This window comes from Bufo gargarizans, chromosome 10 (genome assembly GCF_014858855.1).
Source record: "Bufo gargarizans isolate SCDJY-AF-19 chromosome 10, ASM1485885v1, whole genome shotgun sequence".
Classification (NCBI taxonomy): Eukaryota; Metazoa; Chordata; class Amphibia; order Anura; family Bufonidae; genus Bufo; species Bufo gargarizans.
Genome location: NC_058089.1, coordinates 23493407 through 23515952, shown reverse-complemented (window position 1 = coordinate 23515952; position 22546 = coordinate 23493407).

Here is a 22546-nt window from a genome sequence, read left to right as displayed (position 1 = left end):
ATACTCATTTTGGTCACCATGTAGCTGTTTTTGCCTTTTCTGTTTGCTGCGCCTGCCCCAGCTTCATTTCTCAGATTTGCTACTTTATGACATTTATTTTAAATTCAATGTATAAATATTGTATCGACATGACATGTAATATCACTTTTAAAAGCTGTGAGCGCAATCTGTGCTCTTCTGCCTTCCTAGCATGGCTCCTGACTAGATAAAAGAATATACAAGCTCGGAAGAAACATACAACACCCACTATGATCTCAAAGCAATTTCCCATTCATTATCAAAACATAAAGAGTTTCATAGGCAACAAAACAAAGAAGGCCACCGCCAAGGGAGTGGAAATCGAAACTAGCAATTTGATTAGTTATTCGTATAAGGCAATACTGCCTGACCATACTAACGGCATCTTAGTAGTTAAAATGCTTCTGCAGCATCTTATCTCATGGTTAGCATTCTTTAGCAACATCATATAAAAGCCAGAAAGAACAGAATCTGTCCGGCCTTAAAGCTACAGTTTACCATAGTCCACACCATTTCCATCACAAAGCTGTAGACACCTTTGGGGGCAATTTGTTTTTATTATTGCATTCTCCTCATTTTGGGCAAAGAAAATAAATTTTTCAATTGGCCTTTATTAAAAATGTTCAACAGTTTTGCCTCTATAGCCTTCATGCTCAGTATATCAGCAGACTATTGCTTCTGCTTCTCAGTGAATCCGTCAGATGGCTGCTCTGATGGTTAAATCTGTAGCCCTTATGTCTGAACTCCTGACAGCTCAGCAGCACAGATTTAAGAGGGTATCCCAGTTATATAAAGTTATCCCCTATCCACAGGGGCATTCTGTTTTGCATTGAATCCATCAGAGGGCTGCTCTGGCAGCTCGATCTTTAGCCTTTATGTCTGAACTCCTGACAGATCATCAACACTCATTTAAGATCAATTCTTATCAAACTGATAAAAAAATTAGCTGTAATATAATATACTGCATGAAGCACATAAGGGTCTTTATCTGAGTTGTGGCTGCTCTGAAGGTTAAATCTGTAGCCCTTATGTCTGAACTCCTGACAGCTCATCAGCACTGATTTAAAAGGGTATTCTGGTTATATAAAGTTATCCCCTATCCACAGGGGCATCCTGTTTTACATTGAATCCATCAGGGGGCTGCTCTGGCCGCCTGATCTTTAGCCCTTACGTCTGAACTCATGACAGATCATCAACACTCATTTAAGATAAATTCTTATCAAACTGATAAATATTCAGCTGTAATATAATATACTGCATGAAGCACATAAGGGCAGGGATTAGCAGGGTGACAGGGTCCCCTAGATATAACTTTGCTCGGGACCCAAGGCACCACTGGATGTACTGGGCTAGAGAATGATCTCACTTCTGCAGTCACCATAATTACATCCAACTTGCTGACTACACCAAGTTGCAAGGTGCAGGTGGAGGGACAAACAGACTGGTTTGAGAGTAACTATTTATTTACTGAGGAGAATAATGTCAAATCGGGCTAGATGTAACTTGTATATACTTACAGAACAGCCTATATATGCTCACCGAGGCAATCAGGATAATATAACACTTGAACAGTTTCTGCACTCAATCACTCTTGATAGAGCTGATGACGACTCCAGTCAGACCCATAGCCTCTGCGTACATCAGGTGCCCTTTTCTGAGGATGTCCGTCCCGGGGATGCGACTTGCCTTTATTTTTTCAGGCAGCACTGTGTACACTCCTGGGCGTCTTTAAGCTTCGCTTGCTGCCAGCTCCTCTGGTATCCCTCACCACCAAGCTGAATTTCCTCGTGCTTCGTGGTAGTGAATCGATTTTCCCTGAATGGCGGTAAAAAAATAAAAAATAAAAATCATGATTACATCATCTGTTTGAGTGCAAAGAGCCGGCCGCCGCCATCTTGATTGAAGAACTTGTGCGCAATCCCGTGCTTGGTGAATTATTATGTCACCCTGCCGGCCGACGTGATGATGTCATCACGGATTGTGCAAGATTTCACACTAGATCTTCAATCAAAAGGACGGCAGACAGCTTCTCGCGATCAAATGAATGATGTAAGTACAGTATGATTTTATAAATTTTATTTTTAATTTTACACTGTATTATTCCTATCAGATGCCGAAATCAGCTATAAACGTGGCATCTGAGGGGTACAATGACGGGGAGTGGCACAAGCACCGTTCCCTGTCATTGAACCCACTACTTACAAAGAAATGCAATTCGGCGAAGCTTCCGAATCGAATTTTTCAATACTTCGCTCATCACTGACTAGGACCATAAGGCTGTACCTTCTCTCCTCTCTAGCTCTGAGCTGCACACCTACTTTCTGCACACACGCACACACACTGGAACAGTACTCGCTGCACACTTCCTATCTGGGCTGAGTCTCCTTCCCTGTCCATCCTAAAACTACAACTTAAAACTGCTCATAAAACAAGGGGTGATTTATTATATGTCATCATATATTGTGAGCCCTCACTGCAGGAAGTACATATAGTAAACTTCCTTTAAAGGGGGTGGCCCATTTGGGACATTAATGGCATATTGCTAGGATATGCCATCAATATGAGATAGGTGCAGGTCCTACCTACTATCTAAAGAACGGAGTCACCAAAGTAAAGCGCACACCGCATATGCAGCTCTACATCTGCATCATGCACAGTATTATAAAACTGTCTTGCTGAAGCCACCACTAGGGGGAACTCTAGTGCACAGGAATTCAAACATTAACCATTAACTGCAATAGAAACTGTAAAAAAAAAAAATTGCTTGGCATTTGCTCTTCCTAGTGGTGGCTGCATTAAAAATTTTCATGTTGGAAGGAGTTCAATGCCGGGCTCCCTCCATGCCCCATAGCAGTTGCATAGTCTGGCTTAATGGTAGGTACACCGCTGCCTATCCTGAGGATAGGTCATCAATATCCACCTTTATGTGAAAATCAGAAAACAAACAGAGGACAATATCAAATTTCATGATGCTGTAATGGAGACATCAACTAACGTATCCAAACAGTCACCAGGGGACCACAACTTTAAAAAGGCTGTCCGGGACTTAAAAAACATGACTTTTTCTTCTTAAAACAGCACCACATCTGTCCACAGGTTCTATGTGGAATTATAGCTCAGCCCCAGTCACTTCAAGGGAGCTCAATAGATATTGCAGGTGGTGTTTAGCTAGGAAACACAAAAAGACCCAAAAGGGTGATAAAGTACAGTACAATAAAAAAAAATCCAAAGATGGAGGCTCACCTTATGTGGTTGTGCTAAATGTAGGCACAACTCTAGTGTAGGCTTATCGGGGGTGTTGAGTACCCCTTGCGGTCGGAGGTATGCAGCCAAGGATGCAGTTGCTTCTGATGGGGGAAAATTCTCACCAACATTTTTGCAGTGGCACCAATTATATCAACCAACTTCTGTATAACTATCTATCCCGATGTGAATGTCAGCAAATCCAGGACTAGAAAGTTTTACAGACCTGGTGTGCCACCTAGTGGTCATTTTACCACTTACAGCAAAACCCAAAATGAATCATGGATGGTAAGATCATTGGTGTCTGTTGCTCTAGAACTGATGTCATGGACCTACTTATATAAAAGTGAGCAACTAACTACCTGTATGATAATAATTAGTAGTTAATCTCACCACAGACAACCCTTTTTAATATAGGAGACATTACTGCGATCAACTACCAGACAATTCACCCTCTCAGTTTTGGATGTCATCTTTGTTTTAAAGGGAATGTGGCATCATAAAATGACCTATTGTTTAAATCATGCTTTTATGTTCAACATATTTTTTTGTTTGAATTTTTAGCGATTTTTGTTTGAATTTTTTATATCACTATCTATCAATCATCTATCTATTACCAATCTGTCTATCTATCTATCTATCTCGTATTTTTCGCTTTATAAGACGCACTTGATGATAAGATGCACCTAGGTTTTAGAGGAAGAAAATGAGAGAAAAAAATATTTTAAATCAGACCTCAAAACAGACCCCCAATCTTCATAAGACTTTAGATCAGACCCTCATATCAGATCTCAGATCGGACCCTCATATCAGACTTCCATATCAGACCACCATATTAGACCTCAGATCAGACACCCATAATAAACCCTCAGATCAGACAACCATATCAGACCACCCTCTGAGCTCAGATCAGACCCCTATCACAGCTTAGATCTGACCCTCATATCAGATCAGATCCCCATATCAAACCTCAGCTCTGAGCCCCATATCAAACCCCAGATCAGACCACCATATTGGACCTCAGATCAGACCACCAAATCAGAACTCAGATCAGACCACCAAATCAGAACTCAGATCAGACCACCAAATCAGAACTCAGATCAGATCCCCACAATAAATCTCAGATCATACAACCATATCAGGCCACCATCCAGACTCAGATCAGACCCCCATCAGAGCTTAGATCAGACCGCAATCAGAGCTCAGATCAGACCCTCATAAGAGATAATTTACGTAAATAATCTTACCTCTCCTGCCCCGCTGTAACCCTGCAGATCTGGCTGTCTCTCCTACAGTCACCGCTCCCTAGTCTTCTACGGCCCGTGCTGCACTGTGACATGAGGTCATAGTGCAGCGTAAGGTTGTAGTGTGAGCACTATGTCCTGACACTGTATGCAGTCAGGACAAGTGCAGCATGGCACCCAGAGGAAGACCAGGGAGAGGCGAGTACAAGCTGCGCTTCACTCCCCGCGCCTCCAGCATACTAGTGAGCACTTCCATAATGAAAGTGCTTGCTGGTGTTCACTTTATAAGACACACTGACATTTTCTCCATGTTTGAGGGGGAAAAGGTGTGTCTTATAAAGCAAAAAAATATATATTAAAATCCTAGTATGTTAAGACTTCCTGTCCTGTACAGGTAACTTATCAGTAGCCATCACATTATCATGGCAGGCAGAATTTCATTGACAGGTATCACTTCTGTATAGATAACACAGGATCTACTACCGTCAATATGCAATATCACAGCTTATCTACTCCCTCCTGACATGTCACAGAGCATGCCTAGAAAACTTTCCCATTGAAGTCAATGGGGTCCCCTCCTGTCCATTGTGTTTAAGGCCTATGTGGCTGCTCGGAAAGAACAGGGAGCCTTGACATATTTAAGGCCTAGTGGTCAGTGTGAAAAAAGTGCATGACAATATAGATAGGGATGTTGTTGTTTTTTTAAATCACCAAAAATTCTAAAACATTATATGCATAACATCAAAACTTTAACCCCTTAAGGACCAGGCTCATTTTCACCTTAAGGACCAGGCCATTTTTTGCAAATCTGACCAGTGTCACTTTAAGTGCTGATAACTTTAAAACGCTTTTACTTATACAGGCCATTCTGAGATTGTTTTTTTGTCACATATTGTACTTCATGACACTGGTAAAATAAAGTCAAAAAAATTAATTTTTTTGCATAATAAAATACCTAATTAGGAAAAATTAGCAAATTTCAAAGTTTCTCTACTTCTGTAATACATAGTAATACCCCCAAAAATTGTGATGACTTAACATTCCCCATATGTCTACTTCATGTTTGAATTATTTTGGGAATGATATTTTATTTTTTGGAGATGTTACAAGGCTTAGAAGTTTAGAAGCAAATCTTGAAATTTTTCAGAAATTTACAAAAACCCAATTTTTAGGGACCACTACAGCTCTGAAGTCACTTTGCAAGGCTTACATAATAGAAACCGCCCAAAAATGACCCCATTCTATAAACTACACCCCTCAAGGTATTCAAAACTGATTTTACAAACTCTGTTAACCCTTTAGGTGTTGCACAAGAGTTATTGGCAAATGGGGATGAAATTTGAGAATTTCATTTTTTTGCCTAATTTTCAATTTTAACCCATTTGTTCCACTAACAAAGCAAGGGTTAACAGCCAAACAAGACTGTATCTTTATTGCCCTGACTCTGCCGTTTACAGAAACACCCCATATGTGGCCGTAAACTACTGTACGGCCACACAGCGGGGCGTAGAGTGAAAGGTGCGCCGTATGGTTTTTGGAAGCCAGATTTTGCTGGACAGTTTTTTTGACACCATGTCCCATTTGAAGCCCCCCTGATGCACCCCTAGAGTAGAAACTCCATAAAAGTGACCCCATCTAAGAAACTACACCCCTCAAGGTATTCAAAACTGATTTTACAAACTTTGTTAACCCTTTAGGTGTTGCACAAGATTTAATGGAAAATAGAGATACAATTTCAAAATTTCACTTTTTTGGCAGATTTTCTATTTTAATATTTTTTTTCCAGTTACAAAGCAAGGGTTAACAGCCAAACAAAACTCATTATTTATGGCCCTGATTCTGTAGTTTACAGAAACACCTCATATGTGGTTGTAGACCGCTGTACGGGCAAACGGCAGGGCGCAGAAGGAAAGGAATGCCACATGGTTTTTGGAAGGCAGATTTTGCTGGACTGGTTTTTTGACACCATGTCCCATTTGAAGCCCCCCTGATGCACCCCTAGATTAGAAACTCCAAAAAAGTGACCCCATTTTAGAAAGTACGGAATAGGGTGGCAGTATTGTTGGTACTAGTTCAGGGTAGATATGATTTTTGGTTGCTCTATATTACACTTTTTGTGCGGCAAGGTAACAAGAAATAGCTTTTTTGGCACGTTTTTTTTTTGTTATTTACAACATTCATCTGACAGGTTAGATCACGTGGTAATTTTATAGAGCAGGTTGTCACGGACGCAGCGATACCTAATATGTATACAATTTTTTTTATTTATGTAAGTTTTATACAATAACTTCATTTTTAAAACCAAAAAATTGTTTAGTGTCTCCATAGTCTGAGAGCCATAGTTTTTTCAGTTTTTGGGCGATTATCTTGAGTAGGGTCTAATTTTTTGCGGGATGAGATGACAGTTTGATTGGCACTATTTTGGGGTGCATATGACTTTTTGATCGCTTGCTATTACACTTTTTGTGATGTAAGATGGCAAAAAATTGCTTTTTTTACACTGTTTTTTTTTTTTACGGTGGTCACCTGAGGGGTTAGGTCATGTGATATTTATATAGAGCCGGTCGATACGGACGCGGCAATACCTAATATGTATACTTTATTTTTATTTATGTAGGTTTTACACAATGATTCTATTTAAAAAAAAAAAAAATGATGTTTTAGTGTTTCCATAGTCTAAGAGCCATAGTTTTTTCAGTTTTTGGGCGATTATCTTGAGTAGGGTCTCATTTTTTGCGGGATGAGATGACGGTTTGATTGGTACTATTTTGGCGTACATGCGACTTTTTTGATCACTTTTATTACCTTTTTTGGGAAGTAAGGTGGGCAAAATTTCAATTTTCTCATAGTTTTTATTTTTTTATTTTTATGGCGTTCACTGTGCGGGGAAAGTAACATGACCGTTTTATAGATCAGGTCGTTACGGATGCGGCGAAACCTAATATGTGTAGTTTATTTAATTTTTTTAATTTTTATTCAGTGATAAATGTTTTTTTTTTAATCTTAACTTTTTTCACTTATTTTTTTTATTTTTTGACCCAGACCCACTTGGTTCTTGAAGATCCAGTGGGTCTGATGTCTGTAAAATACAGTACAGAACCTATATAGGTTTCTGTACTGTATTTTACTTACACTGAACAGATCTATGCTTTCAGCACAGATCTGTTCAGCACCATGGACAGCAGGACGCCTGAGCAGGCGTCCTGTTGCCATGGGAACCTTCCCCGTCTGCTCAGTTATGGTCAGAACTGCGCAGACGGGGAACTGTAAGGACGGGGCTCTGGGGGGGCTGTCTGGGGGGCTCTCTCCCTCTCCCATCGGGGGGCTGCAAAGGCACAGCAGCCCTCCGATCGGAGAGGGAGGGAGCTCCCTCTTACTGTTAACCTTTTCCATACAGCGGTCCGTACGGACCGCTGTATGGAAAGGGTTAAACGGCTGACATCGCATCAACGATGTCAGCCGTTTATACCAGGGTGCCAGCAATGTGCTGGCACCCTGGTATACCCACTGTACACCAACGATTACGCAATAGGAGGCGGGCGGGGGATCGCGATCCCGCCTGCCGCACCGCCCGCCTCCCGCAACGCCCCCACCGCTTGCGACACCCCCCCCTGCACCACCCGCCGCCATCAAATCATGCAGGGGTGCAGGGGGGGGGATGTACTATATTGATTTTAGGCACTCTAAAGTTTCTGATCCCCGCGGTCAGGGACCGCGGGGATCAGAAACTGCAAAGAGCGCAGCAAACCGCAGGTCTGAATTGACCTGCGGTTTGCTGCGATCGCCGACACGGGGGGGTCACATGACCCCCCCGGCGTTTTAACAGGATGCCGGCTGAATGATTTCAGCCGGCATCCTGTTCAAATTAACCCCTGCGGCGCCGGAATGCAGATTTTAAAGTCAGGACGTACCGGTACGTCCTTGGTCCTTAAGGACTCGGGAAATAGGGCGTACCGGTACGTCCTATGTCCTTAAGGGGTTAAAGGGAACCTGTCATCAACTTTATGCTGACCTTACTGAGGGCAGTATAAAGTAGTGACAGAAATGCTGATGTCAGCGGTGTGTCACTCATCAGCTAAAAGTAAGTTGTTACTGAGAACCAGCATCATTATCATTGCAGCCCGGGCCTGGAAAAGAGTCAAATCTACCTGAGAAGAGTCCTGGTTATTCCTAATCTCCTGCTCTCACCCATCTGCTGATGATTGGCAGTTCTCTCCTAGAGAGAAAGGGAGAAAACTAGGTAGAAGCCTGTCAGTCATCAGCAGGTGGGCAGGAGAGCAGGAATCCATGAATAACCAGGACTCTTCTCAGGTGGCTGGGACTCTTTTCCAGGCCCAGTCTGCAATGATTGTGATGTTGGTTCTCGGCAACCACTAACTTTAAACTTTTAAGTGACAGAGCGCTCACCTGTCTGTACTTTATTCTGCCGTTAGTATGGGCAGCATAAAGTTGATGACAGGTTCCCTTTAACAAAATAAACATAAAAACTAAACAAAATAGGTCATTTTCTAAATCATATATTTCATTTCCAACGGGGGGGGGGGGGGGAAATCCCATTGTTTTGTGTCGGTGCAGACCTATGTGTCTCCATGGTTACAGACTACAAATTCTGTGTAGTCAGATCCTGCAGTCATGTACTACCTACTTCATCTGCTCCCTATCCCGTTCTCTGTGGTTTAGTAAGAACAGGGAGCAGAGTACTGGAAGAATCACAGCCACACGCAGGGTTGGTTTGTAGTTTGGGAGATGCAGTACGTAGGTCTGCACAGGAGCTGTGTACACAGAACAAAATAGTTCACTGGTCGCTTTAGTGTTTCTTTTTGATGATTGGCGTAATGACAAACATTGGCTGCAAAACTGTAGGCCCCCCTCATTGCTGCTTTATCCATCGTTCTCTGCCTTTTGAGATCTTTTTCTAGTAACAGTTGCTCCTTAGCTATTGCCATGGCTTGTTTTCCCAGGGGCTCTTCACAGAACAATTACTGACAAGAATGTACCTATTACTAAGGAACTCGCCATACGTGGAAAGGTATTCAGAAATATGTAATTAAATATATAAATAATATTTTAATAAGTTTTACCATCTGGACCAAAACAAATTTATATTTAAAAACGTACAATAAAACAATATATTTGGGATGAAACTATTAAAAGCCCACTTAGGGCCAGGGCTTAGTCCCACCTTGCTGTTTCCATGGCGAGATGGGACAACCCGCTTAAAGGGGTTGTCCGCTTTTTACGATTGATGTCCTCAGGATAGGTCATCGACATCAGGTCCTGGCGGGGGAAGGGGTCTGACTCCGGGCACCCCTGCCAATCAGCTGTTTAAAGAGAAAGCAGCGCTCATATGAGTGCTGACTACTCTGCTTTGTTTACCTGATCGGTGCAGCAATTGCAGTGGTGGGCAATTAATTACAAGTATGGCGTCCCTATTCAATTCTATGGGACAGCTCTGTCTGTTTATGTGAATACTACAGAGCGTCCCATAGAAGTGAATGGGGACGCCATACTTGTAATTACACCTTCTCACCACCGCAATTGCTGCAGTCAGCAGGTAAATAGAACAGAGAAGGCAGTGCTCATATAAGCGCTGCTTTCTCTTTAAACAGCTGATCGGCAGGAGTGCTGGGAGTCGGACCTATCCTCAGGACAGGTCATCAATATCAGATCGGCGGGGGTCCGACACCCGGCCCCCACCGATCAGCTATATAAAGGGGACGGCGCGCGCTGTGCTTGTGTCCCTTCTCTCTTCCTGTCCGCTGCTGCTGCCCCATAGACATACAGCAGGGAGCAGGAAGAGAGACAGGAGACGGCACGTGCACACTGCGCACGCCGTCTCCTCATACAGCTGATGTGCAGGGGTGCCGGACCTCTGCCGATCTGATATTGATGACCTGTCCTGATGATAGACACAATATTTATATATCCGGTCTATACACTTCTGTATTAGCTTGATAAAGGCTAAAGATGTAGCCGAAACGTTGCTGTATCAAGATTGCGTGTACTGTCTCATGCACTATGTGCGAATAAAAGCTTGTTTGGATTGGAGATGCCGCCATCTATTTCTGCAATTTACACTGTCCTGATGACAGGTCATCAATAGGGATGAGCGAATCGACTTCAGATGAAACATCCAAAGTCGATTCGCATAAAACTTACTATACAGTGTTAGAATGTATTGGCTCAGATGAGCCGAAGTTATTACTTCGCAAAGTCTCGCGAGACTTCAGGTAATAACTTAAAAAATGTATTTTTACTGTTAAAAAACCTTTTCCCGAACTCGGGTTCGGTTCCAAGGTTGGAACCGAACCCGAGTTCGGGAAAAGGTTTTTAACAGTAGAAATTAATTGTGTTCAAACGAAGTTTTATGCGAATCGACTTTGGATATTTCATCCGAAGTCGATTCGCTCATCCCTAGTCATCAATATGAAAAAGCCCCGGAGAACCTCTTTAAGGTATGACCAGGTCACAGCTGGGGACTGTACTTTGTCTTAGGGTACAACCTTGCAGAAGTGGTTGCCACAAGGCCGCGCTGCGGTTAGATAACATACGGCTGCAGAGGGTTCCAATGAAGACTACACTGTTTGGTGACGCGTGCTATTGAAGGTTGTGGGCAGGATAAACAGCACGGTCTCATTAGTTTAATTAGGAACAACTGCGGCCCATACCTGACCACAACTGTGACATGACTGCACCGTGTGGTCATACCCTAGGATAAAGCGTAGTCCTCAGAAACGGGCAGAGCCTCAGCTGTGACTCTACTGTCCCACTTAGGCTACTTTCACACTTGCGGCAGAGTGATCCGGCAAGTAGTTCTGTCGCCGGAATTGCCTGCCGGATCCGGCAATCTGCATGCAAACAGACAGCATTTGTAGACGGATCCGTCTCACAAATGCATTGCAAGAACAGATCCGTCTCTCTGTTTGTCATACGGAAAAACTGATCTGTTTCTATTATTTCACATTTTTAAAGGTCTGCGCATGCGCAGACCGGAAGGACGGATCCGGTATTGCGGTATTTTTAATGCCGGAACCAGCACTAATACATTTCAATGTAAATTAATGCCGGATCCGGCATCTGATCCGGAAACGCCGTTCAGTGACTGAACTGAAGACATCCTGAACGGATTTCTCTCCATTCAGAATGCATGGGGACAAAACTGATCAGTTCTATTGAGCCCCTGTGATGGAACTGAGTGCCGGAAAAGAAAAACGCTATTGTGAAAGTACCCTTAGTCCTGATGCTTTACTAGCTACTGCCACCAGAGGGCAGCATAACTCTCCTGCGCTGTGCAGAAGACATAAAGGAGTTGTCCCATCTCACCGTTTCCACAGGGAGATAGGACTAAGGACCGACCCTAGGTGGCCGGGTTTATGGAGACATCAGAGAGTGCCGGTGCTCTGCTGTTTCCATAACTCTCATTGTACTGCATGCAGCACCGCAGAACAAGCTACGTTGCTTCCATAAAAGATGCATACATAGTGCTCACCGCGTATAGATAAAAATAGTCGCACTTTATTGTACTTACAAAGTTGTTGTCTTAATCAAATCACATAAAATATCACTGCCGTATGCATCTTTTCTTAAGGCTGCAGCACTGGAATAATGGGCAAAAACGAGCATTGCGGTACCTTCATTCAGCACTGAAGTATATCGCCGTTACACAGTGGCGGATCCAGAGCCTGGTCTCGGGAGGGGCACTTCCAGGTTATTTTCTGTCCGCCGCCACAAAACAATGGTGCTTATAGAACAGACTACACAGTGTAGCGGTATACTGTATATTGTGTGGCACAGTGTAGCGGTATAGGGTACATTGTGTGGCACAGTGTAGAGGTATACTGTATATTGTGTGGCACAGTGTAGCGGTATAGGGTACATTGTGTGGCACAGTGTAGAGGTATACTGTATATTGTGTGGCACAGTGTAGCGGTATAGGGTACATTGTGTGGCACAGTGTAGAGGTATACTGTATATTGTGTGGCACAGTGTAGCGGTATACTGTATATTGTGGGGCACAGTGTAGCGGTATACTGTATATTGTGGGGCACAGTGTAGAGGTATACTGTATATTGCGTGGCACAGTGTAGAGGTATACTGTATATTGTGGGGCACAGTGTAGAGGTATACTGTATATTGTGGGGCACAGTGTAGAGGTATACTGTATATTGTGTGGCACAGTGTAGCGGTATACTGTATATTGTGTGGCACAGTATAGAGGTATACTGTACATTGTGTGGCACAGTGTAGAGGTATACTGTATGTTGTGTGGCACAGTGTATGCTATATGTGTATAATAAATATATTTCACATGAAAACGTACAGTTACTTGGCTTGGCCCTTGGGGATCTCGGACGCCACTTCCACACTTGGCCGGGGGCTCGGTGGAGCTGATGTGTTTTATCCTAATGAGAAAGATTTCATAATAAGGATTTGGAGAAGGGGCAGAGGGATAGCAGAGCAGGGAGAGGCTGGTGCTGCTACTAGGGGGTCATACCATGGGGGAGTAATAAAGCCCACCATAATGCCCCCCCAGTAGAAATAATTCTCCTTATAATAGACAGTGCAAAAAATACCCCCTTGTAATGCCCCCAGGTGAGCTAATGTACCCATAGTGCCCCCATAATCTCAGCTGATTGTAATGGTGGAGCAGGAAGCCATCCGCTCCCGCTTTACCATGTCCCTCAGCAGCCGGCGCTCCACAACAGGCAGGATACTGAGGACCAGAGACAACCCATTCCTCCTCAGATGGACAAATGGAAGTCTCTGTCTCAGGCCCAGATACAACAACAGGGAATATAACAAATACAAACAAACGTGAAACTTAACTTCTGTAGAGATGGAAGAACAGGAACACCAGGGAGGATCTCACACCAGCTCAGCCAAACCCAAATGAAGCTATCAACCGCATAGTCAGAAGAGTGGGGTGAGACTATAAAGGGTAGAAGTGATGACCAATTGACCACTGAGCAACAGCTGAGAAAAGGGAAATGGTCATTAACCCTATCAACACTGAATCAAGAGAAATCAAGGAGGCTGTTAGATTCCTCCACGCTCAGCCAATCTCCTTGATTTCCTGACATCAGAGGGACCGTGACAATATCTTGGTTTAACTATTGTGAAGGGGGCACATATCTGGGCATAACTACTGTGAGGGGGCACATATCTGGGCATAGCTACTATGGGGGGGGGGCAAATATCTGGACATAACTAATGTGAGGGGGCACATGTGAGCATTCTTACTGTGAAGGGGGGACATATGGGCATAACTACCGTGAGGAGCACAATGTGGCCCTTACTACTGTGAAGGGGGGACATATGGGCATTACTACTGTGAGGGGCACAATGTGGGCATTACTATTGTGAAGGGGTACATATCTAACCATAACTACTGTGAAGGGGGCACAATATGGGTATAACCACTGGAAAGGGGGCACATATTTTGGCATACCTACTTTGAAGGGAGCACATATCTGGGCATCACTGCTGTAAGGGGGCACATGTAAGCATTACTACCGTAAAGGGGCACATTATAGGCATTACTACTGTGTGCTGGCACAAAGGGGGGATAATTAATTACTATGTGGGGGCATTAAGGCGACAGTGTATAGTTATCCTTTGGCAGAGTTAGAGGCATGGTCTAATATGAAAATATTGTCCCTCTTTGCGATTTTCTAAAGTTGGGATGTATGCCTTTAAGGATGTGTACATATCTTCTGCTGATTTGATTGGAAGAATAGGGATACAACCAGTGGCGTACATAGAGAAATAAGGGTCCCATAGCAAGGATCAAACCAGTCTCCCACACAGGACAGAAGGGTTTCTGCCTAAACCCTTTACAATGACCCTTGGGCCATTTTTCCACTGCCTGATTTGCTAAAAGTTGTTCCTTTAGAGGGTAAAGTCCTGACCAAGTTTTCACCCCCAGTAGAAGAGAAGATGATCCCAACTTAGACTGGGCCCCCTCTTGCCCTGGGCCCCATAGCAGTTGCATGGTCTGCCGCTAAGGTAGTTACGCCCCTGGATGCATGTAGCAAATGGAATTTGAAAACCTCCAACGCAAATGTGCTTAAATAAATGACCCTGACAATTATCAAGCTGAACTTCTGTGCCCAGGGTGAACGGGTGCATGTTGGTACCTGTATATATACTTACATGGGGCAATTAGGCATCGGGAAAGAGATAATTGCATGCCTTCTCATCCAGAATGTCAAGGAGTCTCTAGATTCCTGGCAGAGCAGGCAAAGGAGCTAATTCTGTAGCCACCACTAGAGGGAGCTAAGTGCATATGAATTCATATTACTCACATTTAGGATTTTAAGGTGCTGCTACACTGTTTTGGTGCGCATTTTTTTGTAAAAAGAAAAATGTCTGCCTTGTGCTGCATTTGTTTGCATTTTTAGTCACATCTCAATACTGTTTTTGTGGGATTTTTTTCCCACAAATTATAGGTTTCAGCACATGGTTTTTTATGGATTTTTTGCAAAACACTTTCTACAGGAGAGTTTGTACCCCCCTCTGATGTCACCTCCATGGTAAACCAGTATGAAAAAAGCCACTGTAAAAGACACCGCTGTGTAATGTCAAAAAGATGCAACACACATGGCCTGTTGCTTTTTTCAAGCAGGGCTATAAAACTAAAAAAGATATCTATTGGACAAAAATGTCAGAAATAAACGCCATTGACCTGAAAAAACGCAACTCAAGTAAGGAAAAATGCCATCCGGAAAAATAAAACTTTATGTTTGCACTTCATTTTATAATTCCCATAGAATTCCAATTAATATTTATGCATAAAAGAAAAAAAAAAAGCAACAAAAAACACAAACACCACAAAAATGCCAAAATAGACTATGGGGGTTATAGTAAATGCCAGAAACTGGCATAAAAAGTCACAAACCAGAGGTTTGCAGCTTTTTAACCCCTTAAGGACCTTGCTATTTTTCACCTTAAAGGCTATGTACACCTTTTGGTGCATTTTTATTATTATTATTATTATTATTATTATTATTATTATTGCATTTTACTAATTTTGAGCTAAAAATCTTTTTTAAATTGGTGTTTATTAAAAGTACTAGCATTTGCAAGGCATACGGTATTTCATGTAATGATTCTGGGTGTCATTAAAAGATATCGACAGTATCTCCCATAAGAGTGACCTCTACAGCACCCAGCCCCCTTAACAGTGAACTCTACAGCCCCCTACCCCCTTAACACTGACTCTCCCCAAAGTTCCCTGCCTCCTTAACCACCTCCCGACCGCTGTACGCGTATATGCGTCCGGGAGGTGGTTGCTTTATTCCTCCTGGACGCATATACGCGTCTTCTCGCGAGACGCGAGATTTCCTGTGAACGCGCGCGCACAGGCGCGCGCGCTCACAGGAACGGAAGGTAAGCGAGTGGATCTCCAGCCTGCCAGCGGCGATCGTTCGCTGGCAGGCTGGAGATCCGAATTTTTTAACCCCTAACAGGTATATTAGACGCTGTTTTCATAACAGCGTCTAATATACCTCCTACCTGGTCCTCTGGTGGTCCCTTTTGTTAGGATCGACCACCAGAGGACTCAGGTAGGTCAGTACAGTCCCACCAAACACCACACTACACCCCCCCCCCCCCGTCACTTATTAACCCCTTATAAACCCCTGATCACCCATGATCACCCCATATAAACTCCCTGATCACCCCCCTGTCATTGATCACCGCCCTGTCATTGATCACCCCCCTGTCAGGCTCCGTTCAGACGTCCGTATGATTTTTACGGATCCACGGATACATGGATCGGATCCGCAAAAAGCATACGGACGTCTGAAAGGAGCCTTGCAGGGGGGTGATCAATGACAGGCGGGTGATCACCCATATACACTCCCTGATCACCCCCTGTCATTGATCACCACCCTGTCACTGATCACCCCCCCTGTAAGGCTCCATTCAGACGTCCGCATGATTTTTACGGATCCATGGATACATGGATCGGATCCGCAAAACACATGCGGACGTCTGAATGGAGCCTTACAGGGGGTGATCAATGACAGGCGGGTGATCACCCATATACACTCCCTGATCACTCCCCTGTCATTGATCACCCCCCTGGTAAGGCTCCATTCAGACATCCGCATGATTTTTACGGATCCATGGATACATGGATCGGATCCGTAAAAATCATGCGGACGTCTGAATGGAGCCTTACAGGGGGGTGATCAATGACAGGCGGGTGATCACCCATATACACTCCCTGATCACCCCCTGTCATTGATCACCCCCCTGTCATTGATCACCCCCCTGTAAGGCTCCATTCAGACGTCTGCATGATTTTTACGGATCCGATCCATGTATCCATGATCCGTAAAAATCATGCGGACGTCTGAATGGAGCCTTACAGGGGGGGTGATCAGTGACAGGGGGGTGATCACCCTGATTACCCTGATCACCCCCTGTCATTGATAACCCCCCTGTAAGGCTCCATTCAGACGTCCGCATGCGTTCTGTGGATCCGATCCATGTATCCATGGATCCGTAAAAATCATGCGGACGTCTGAATGGAGCCTTACAGGGGGGGTGATCAGTGACAGGGGGGTGATCACCCTGATTACCCTGATCACCCCCTGTCATTGATAACCCCCCTGTAAGGCTCCATTCAGACGTCCGCATGCGTTTTGTGGATCCGATCCATGTATCCATGGATCCGTAAAAAATCATGCGGATGTCTGAATGGAGCCTTACAGGGGGGGTGATCAGTGACAGGGGGGTGATCACCCTGATTACCCTGATCACCCCCTGTCATTGATAACCCCCCTGTAAGGCTCCATTCAGACGTCCGCATGCGTTCTGTGGATCCGATACATGTATCCATGGATCCGTAAAAAATCATGCGGATGTCTGAATGGAGCCTTACAGGGGGGGTGATCAGTGACAGGGGGGTGATTACCCTGATCACCCCCTGTCATTGATAACCCCCCTGTAAGGCTCCATTCAGACGTCCGCATGCGTTCTGTGGATCCGATCCATGGATCCGTAAAAAATCATGCGGATGTCTGAATGGAGCCTTACAGGGGGGTTATCAATGACAGGGGGTGATCAGGGGTGATCAGGGAGTCTATATGGGTGATCACCCCCCCTGTCATTGATCACCCCCCCCCCCCTGGTAAGGCTCCATTCAGACATTTTTTTGGGCACAAGTTAGCGGAAATTTTTTGTTTGTTTTTGTTTTTGTTTTTTCTTACAAAGTCTCATATTCCACTAACTTGTGTCAAAAAATAAAATCTCCCATGGACGCACCATACCCCTCACGGAATCCAAATGCGTAAACATTTTTAGACATTTATATTCCAGACTTCTTCTCACGCTTTAGGGCCCCTAAAAAGCCAGGGCAGTATAAATACCCCACATGTGACCCCATTTCGGAAAGAAGACACCCCAAGGTATTCCGTGAGGGGCATATTGAGTCCATGAAAGATTGAAATTTTTGTCCTAAGTTAGCGGAAAGTGAGACTTTGTGAGAAAAAAACAAAAAAAAATCAATATCCGCTAACTTATGCAAAAAAAAAAAAATTCTAGGAACTCGCCATGCCCCTCATTGAATACCTTGGGGTGTCTTCTTTCCAAAGTGGGGTCACATGTGGGGTATTTATACTGCCCTGGCTTTTTAGGGGCCCGAAAGTGTGAGAAGAAGTCTGGGATCCAAATGTCTAAAAATGCCCTCCTAAAAGGAATCTGGGCCGCTTTGCGCATCTAGGCTGCAAAAAAGTGTCACACATCTGGTATCGCCGTACTCAGGAGAAGTTGGGGAATGTGTTTTGGGGTGTCATTTTACATATACCCATGCTGGGTGAGAGAAATATCTTGGTCAAATGCCAACTTTGTATAAAAAAATGGGAAAAGTTGTCTTTTGCCAAGATATTTTTCTCACCCAGCATGGGTATATGTAAAATGACCCCCCAAATCACATTCCCCAACTTCTCCTGAGTACGGCGATACCAGATGTGTGACACTTTTTTGATGCCAAGGTGGGCAAAGGGGCACATATTCCAAAGTGCACCTTTCGGATTTCACCGGTCATTTTTTACAGATTTTGATTGCAAAGTACTTCTCACACATATGGGCCCCTAAATTGCCAGGGCAGTATAACTACGCCACAAGTGACCCCATTTTGGAAAGAAGACACCCCAAGGTATTCCGTGAAGGGCATGGCGAGTTCCTAGAATTTTTTATTTTTTGTCGCAAGTTAGTGGAATATGAGACTTTGTAAGGAAAAAAGAGAAAAAAAAAAAATCATTTTCCGCTAACTTGTGACAAAAAATAAAAAATTCTAGGAACTCGCCATGCCCCTCACGGAATACCTTGGGGTGTCTTCTTTCCAAAATGGGGTCATTTGTGGGGTAGTTATACTGCCCTGGCAATTTAGGGGCCCAAATGTGTGAGAAGTACCTTGCAATCAAAATGTGTAAAAAATGGCCTGCAAAATCTGAAAGGTGCACTTTGGAATATGTGCCCCTTTGCCCACCTTGGCTGCAAAAAAGTGTCACACATCTGGTATCGCCGTACTCAGGAGAAGTTGGGGAATGTGTTTTGGGGTGTCATTTTACATATAACCATGCTGGATGAGAGAAATATCTTGGCAAAAGACAACTTTTCCCATTTTTTTATACAAAGTTGGCATTTGACCAAGATATTTTTTTCACCCAGCATGGGTATATGTAAAATGACACCCCAAAACACATTCCCCAACTTCTCCTGAGTACGGCGATACCAGATGTGTCACACTTTTTTGCTGCCAAGGTGGGCAAAGGGGCGCATATTCCAAAGTGCACCTTTTGGATTTCACCGGTCATTTTTTACACATTTTGATTGCAAAGTTCTTCTCACACATTTGGGCCCCTAAATTGCCAGGGCAGTATAACTACGCCACAAGTGACCCCATTTTGGAAAGAAGACACCCCAAGGTATTCTGTGAGGGGCATGGTGAGTTCCTCGAATTTTTTATTTTTTGTCGCAAGTTAGTGGAATATGAGACTTTGTAAGAAAAAAAAATAAATAAAAAATCATCATCATTTTCCGCTAACTTGTGACAAAAAATAGAAAGTTCTATGAACTCACTATGCCCATCAGCGAATACCTTAGGGTGTCTACTTTCCGAAATGGGGTCATTTGTGGGGTTTTTCTACTGTCTGGGCATTGTAGAACCTCAGGAATCATGACAGGTGCTCAGAAAGTCAGAGCTGTTTCAAAAAGCGGAAATTCACATTTTTGTACCATAGTTTGTAAATGCTATAACTTTTACCCAAACCATTTTTTTTTTGCCCAAACATTTTTTTTTTATCAAAGACATGTAGAACAATAAATTTGGCGAAAAATTTATATATGGATGTCGTTTTTTTTGCAAAATTTTACAGCTGAAAGTGAAAAATGTCATTTTTTTGCAAAAAAATCGTTACATTTTGATTAATAACAAAAAAAGTAAAAATGCCAGCAGCAATGAAATACCACCAAATGAAAGCTCTATTAGTGAGAAGAAAAGGAGGTAAAATTCATTTGGGTGGTAAGTTGCATGACCTAGCGATAAACGGTGAAAGTAGTGTAGTGCCGAAGTGTAAAAAGTGCTCTGGTCATGAAGGGGGTTTCACCTAGCGGGGCTGAAGTGGTTAAATTGGGACCTCCACAGTAGCCCACCCCCTAAACTTTGACTTTCACAGAAGCCCGCCCCTTTAACAGTGAGTTCACAGCACCCATCCCCCTTGACAGTGATCTCTACAGCACCCCGCCCCTTAACACTGACCTCCATAGCAGACCATCCCCTTAACTGTGACCTCCACCGTTCCCTGCCCCTTAACAGAGATCTCCACAGCGCCCGCCCCTTTTAACAGTGACTGCCACAGTACCCCGCTCCCTTTAACAGTGACTCCACAGTATCCTGCTCCCTTAACAGTGACCTCCACAGTCCCCTGCCCCCTTAACAGTAACATCCACAGTGAACGCCTTTTTAACAGTGACCTCCACAGTGGCCGCCCCTTTATTCGTGACCTCCACTGTACCCCATCTCCTTAACAGTGATTTCCACAATAACCTTCCCCCTTAACAGTGACCTCCACAGTCTCCCGCCCCCTTAACAGTAACCTCCACAGCATTCGTCCCTTTAACAGTGACCTCCACAGTCTCCCGCCCCCTTAACAGTAACCTCCACAGCTCTCGCCCCTTTAAGGGTCCATTCACACGTCCGTTGTTTCTTTCCTGATCTGTTCCGTTTTTTGCGGAACAGATCTGGACCAGATCTGGACCCATTCATTTTCAATGGGTCCTGAAAAAAAATCAGACATTGAGCTGTCCGATTTTTTTCAGGACCCATTGAAAATGAATGGGTCCAGATCTGGTCCAGATCTGTTCCGCAAAAAACGGAACAGATCAGGAAAGAAACAACGGACGTGTGAATGGACCCTAACTGTGACCTCCACAGTGGCCCGCCCTTTATTTGTGACCTCCACAGTAGCCTGTCTTGTTAACAGTGATTTCCATAATTACCCGCCCCGTTACACGGCTTTTCTCTTAACATCTGACGACAATCATCCAATCGAATTCCTTTTCTCACAGGGCATTATTGTCTTTAATTGACAGTATATAAAACCCCACAGAATTAACATACACTTAAGGTCATGTGAGTTACATCAGCCTCTACAACAAGGTTGGATAAGCGTCAAAATCGAAATCATATTAACTCACACATAAGCTGTCTTATAATAGGAATGTCCTTCGTTGCCTATAGCAACCAATCAGAGCGTATTTTTTGGCAAATAATTGGAAAGCACAGAGTCAATGACATTTTCCGAGTCACAGGAGGCGGCTGTGCAAAATTTCGTGATTGTAAATGTGACGGTGCGGATTCCTTTAGCGAACATACACACATACACTCAGCCTTGTATATTAGATGGAGCCCTTTTTTCTGTACAGAGCTGAGATGCTCTAGTAGCAGCCTGTGGATTTTCTCTTTTTTCCATCATTTGGGGAGCTGACGGTTCCTTATCTCTGACCTTATAAACACTCATTATAGCTCATTTCTTATCTTACTGATAAGAATGTGGCTTAAATAAGTGTTTATGACCTCTTAGTAATTTAGAGATAAGTGGGGTCATTAATCAAACTGGTGTAAAGTAGAACTGGCTTAGTTGCCCATAGCAACCAATCAGATTCCAGCTTTCATTTTCCAAAGGAGCTATAAAAAATGTAAGGAGGAATCTGATTGGTTGCTATGGGCAACTAAGCCAGTTCTACTTTACACCAGTTTGATAAATTACCCCAAAGGTTTATTAGATGACCGTCACAAAGTGAAAGTACCAGTCACACAGTTAGAAAAACAGTTAACCCTTTGTGAGAGAACAGCTCAATATTTGTAATAAAGGCCAATTGAAAATATGGATTTTAGCCAAAAATTTGTAAAATTCAATCATAAACAAAAATTGCCTCCGATGGTGTACATAGCCTTTAAAGGTGTTTTCCCATTCTAGGATTTGGTCCCCCTGAGCGTGTGGTACCTAATGCAAGGTTCATACTCACCTGCTCCCCGCTGCTCCGGTCTGGCGCTCTGGCTCTGCTTGGCAATCTACCAGTCCCTGGCTTGTTTGCTTCTGCCTGGGGTATGGCTGAGGTCATTTGTGCCTCTGACGGCGATGACTGGTCTTAGCAGTGTCGTGTCCTCAAGTGGCATGTCACTGCTGGATCACGTGCCGCTGAGGTCAGCTATTGATAAGACCAAGGTCCGTACACTTGTCAGACATAACCAGGAGACTGGAAGAGCATCAAAACAGAGCCAGGGTGTCGGGACTGGTGGACCGATGCGGGGGAGCAGGTATGATTCTATCCTCAGGTGCCATATGTTATGGCGGCTACTTAAAGGTAACCTGTCAGGTTGAACATGGTGTCTGAGCTGCAGGCAGTATGTTATAGAGCAGGAGGAGCTGAGCAGATTGATATATAGGTTTATAGGAAAAGATTCAGTAAAACTTGTATTTCATTCATTTAAAGTCCTGCTCATTCTAAGCTTTGAAGTCCAGGAGGCG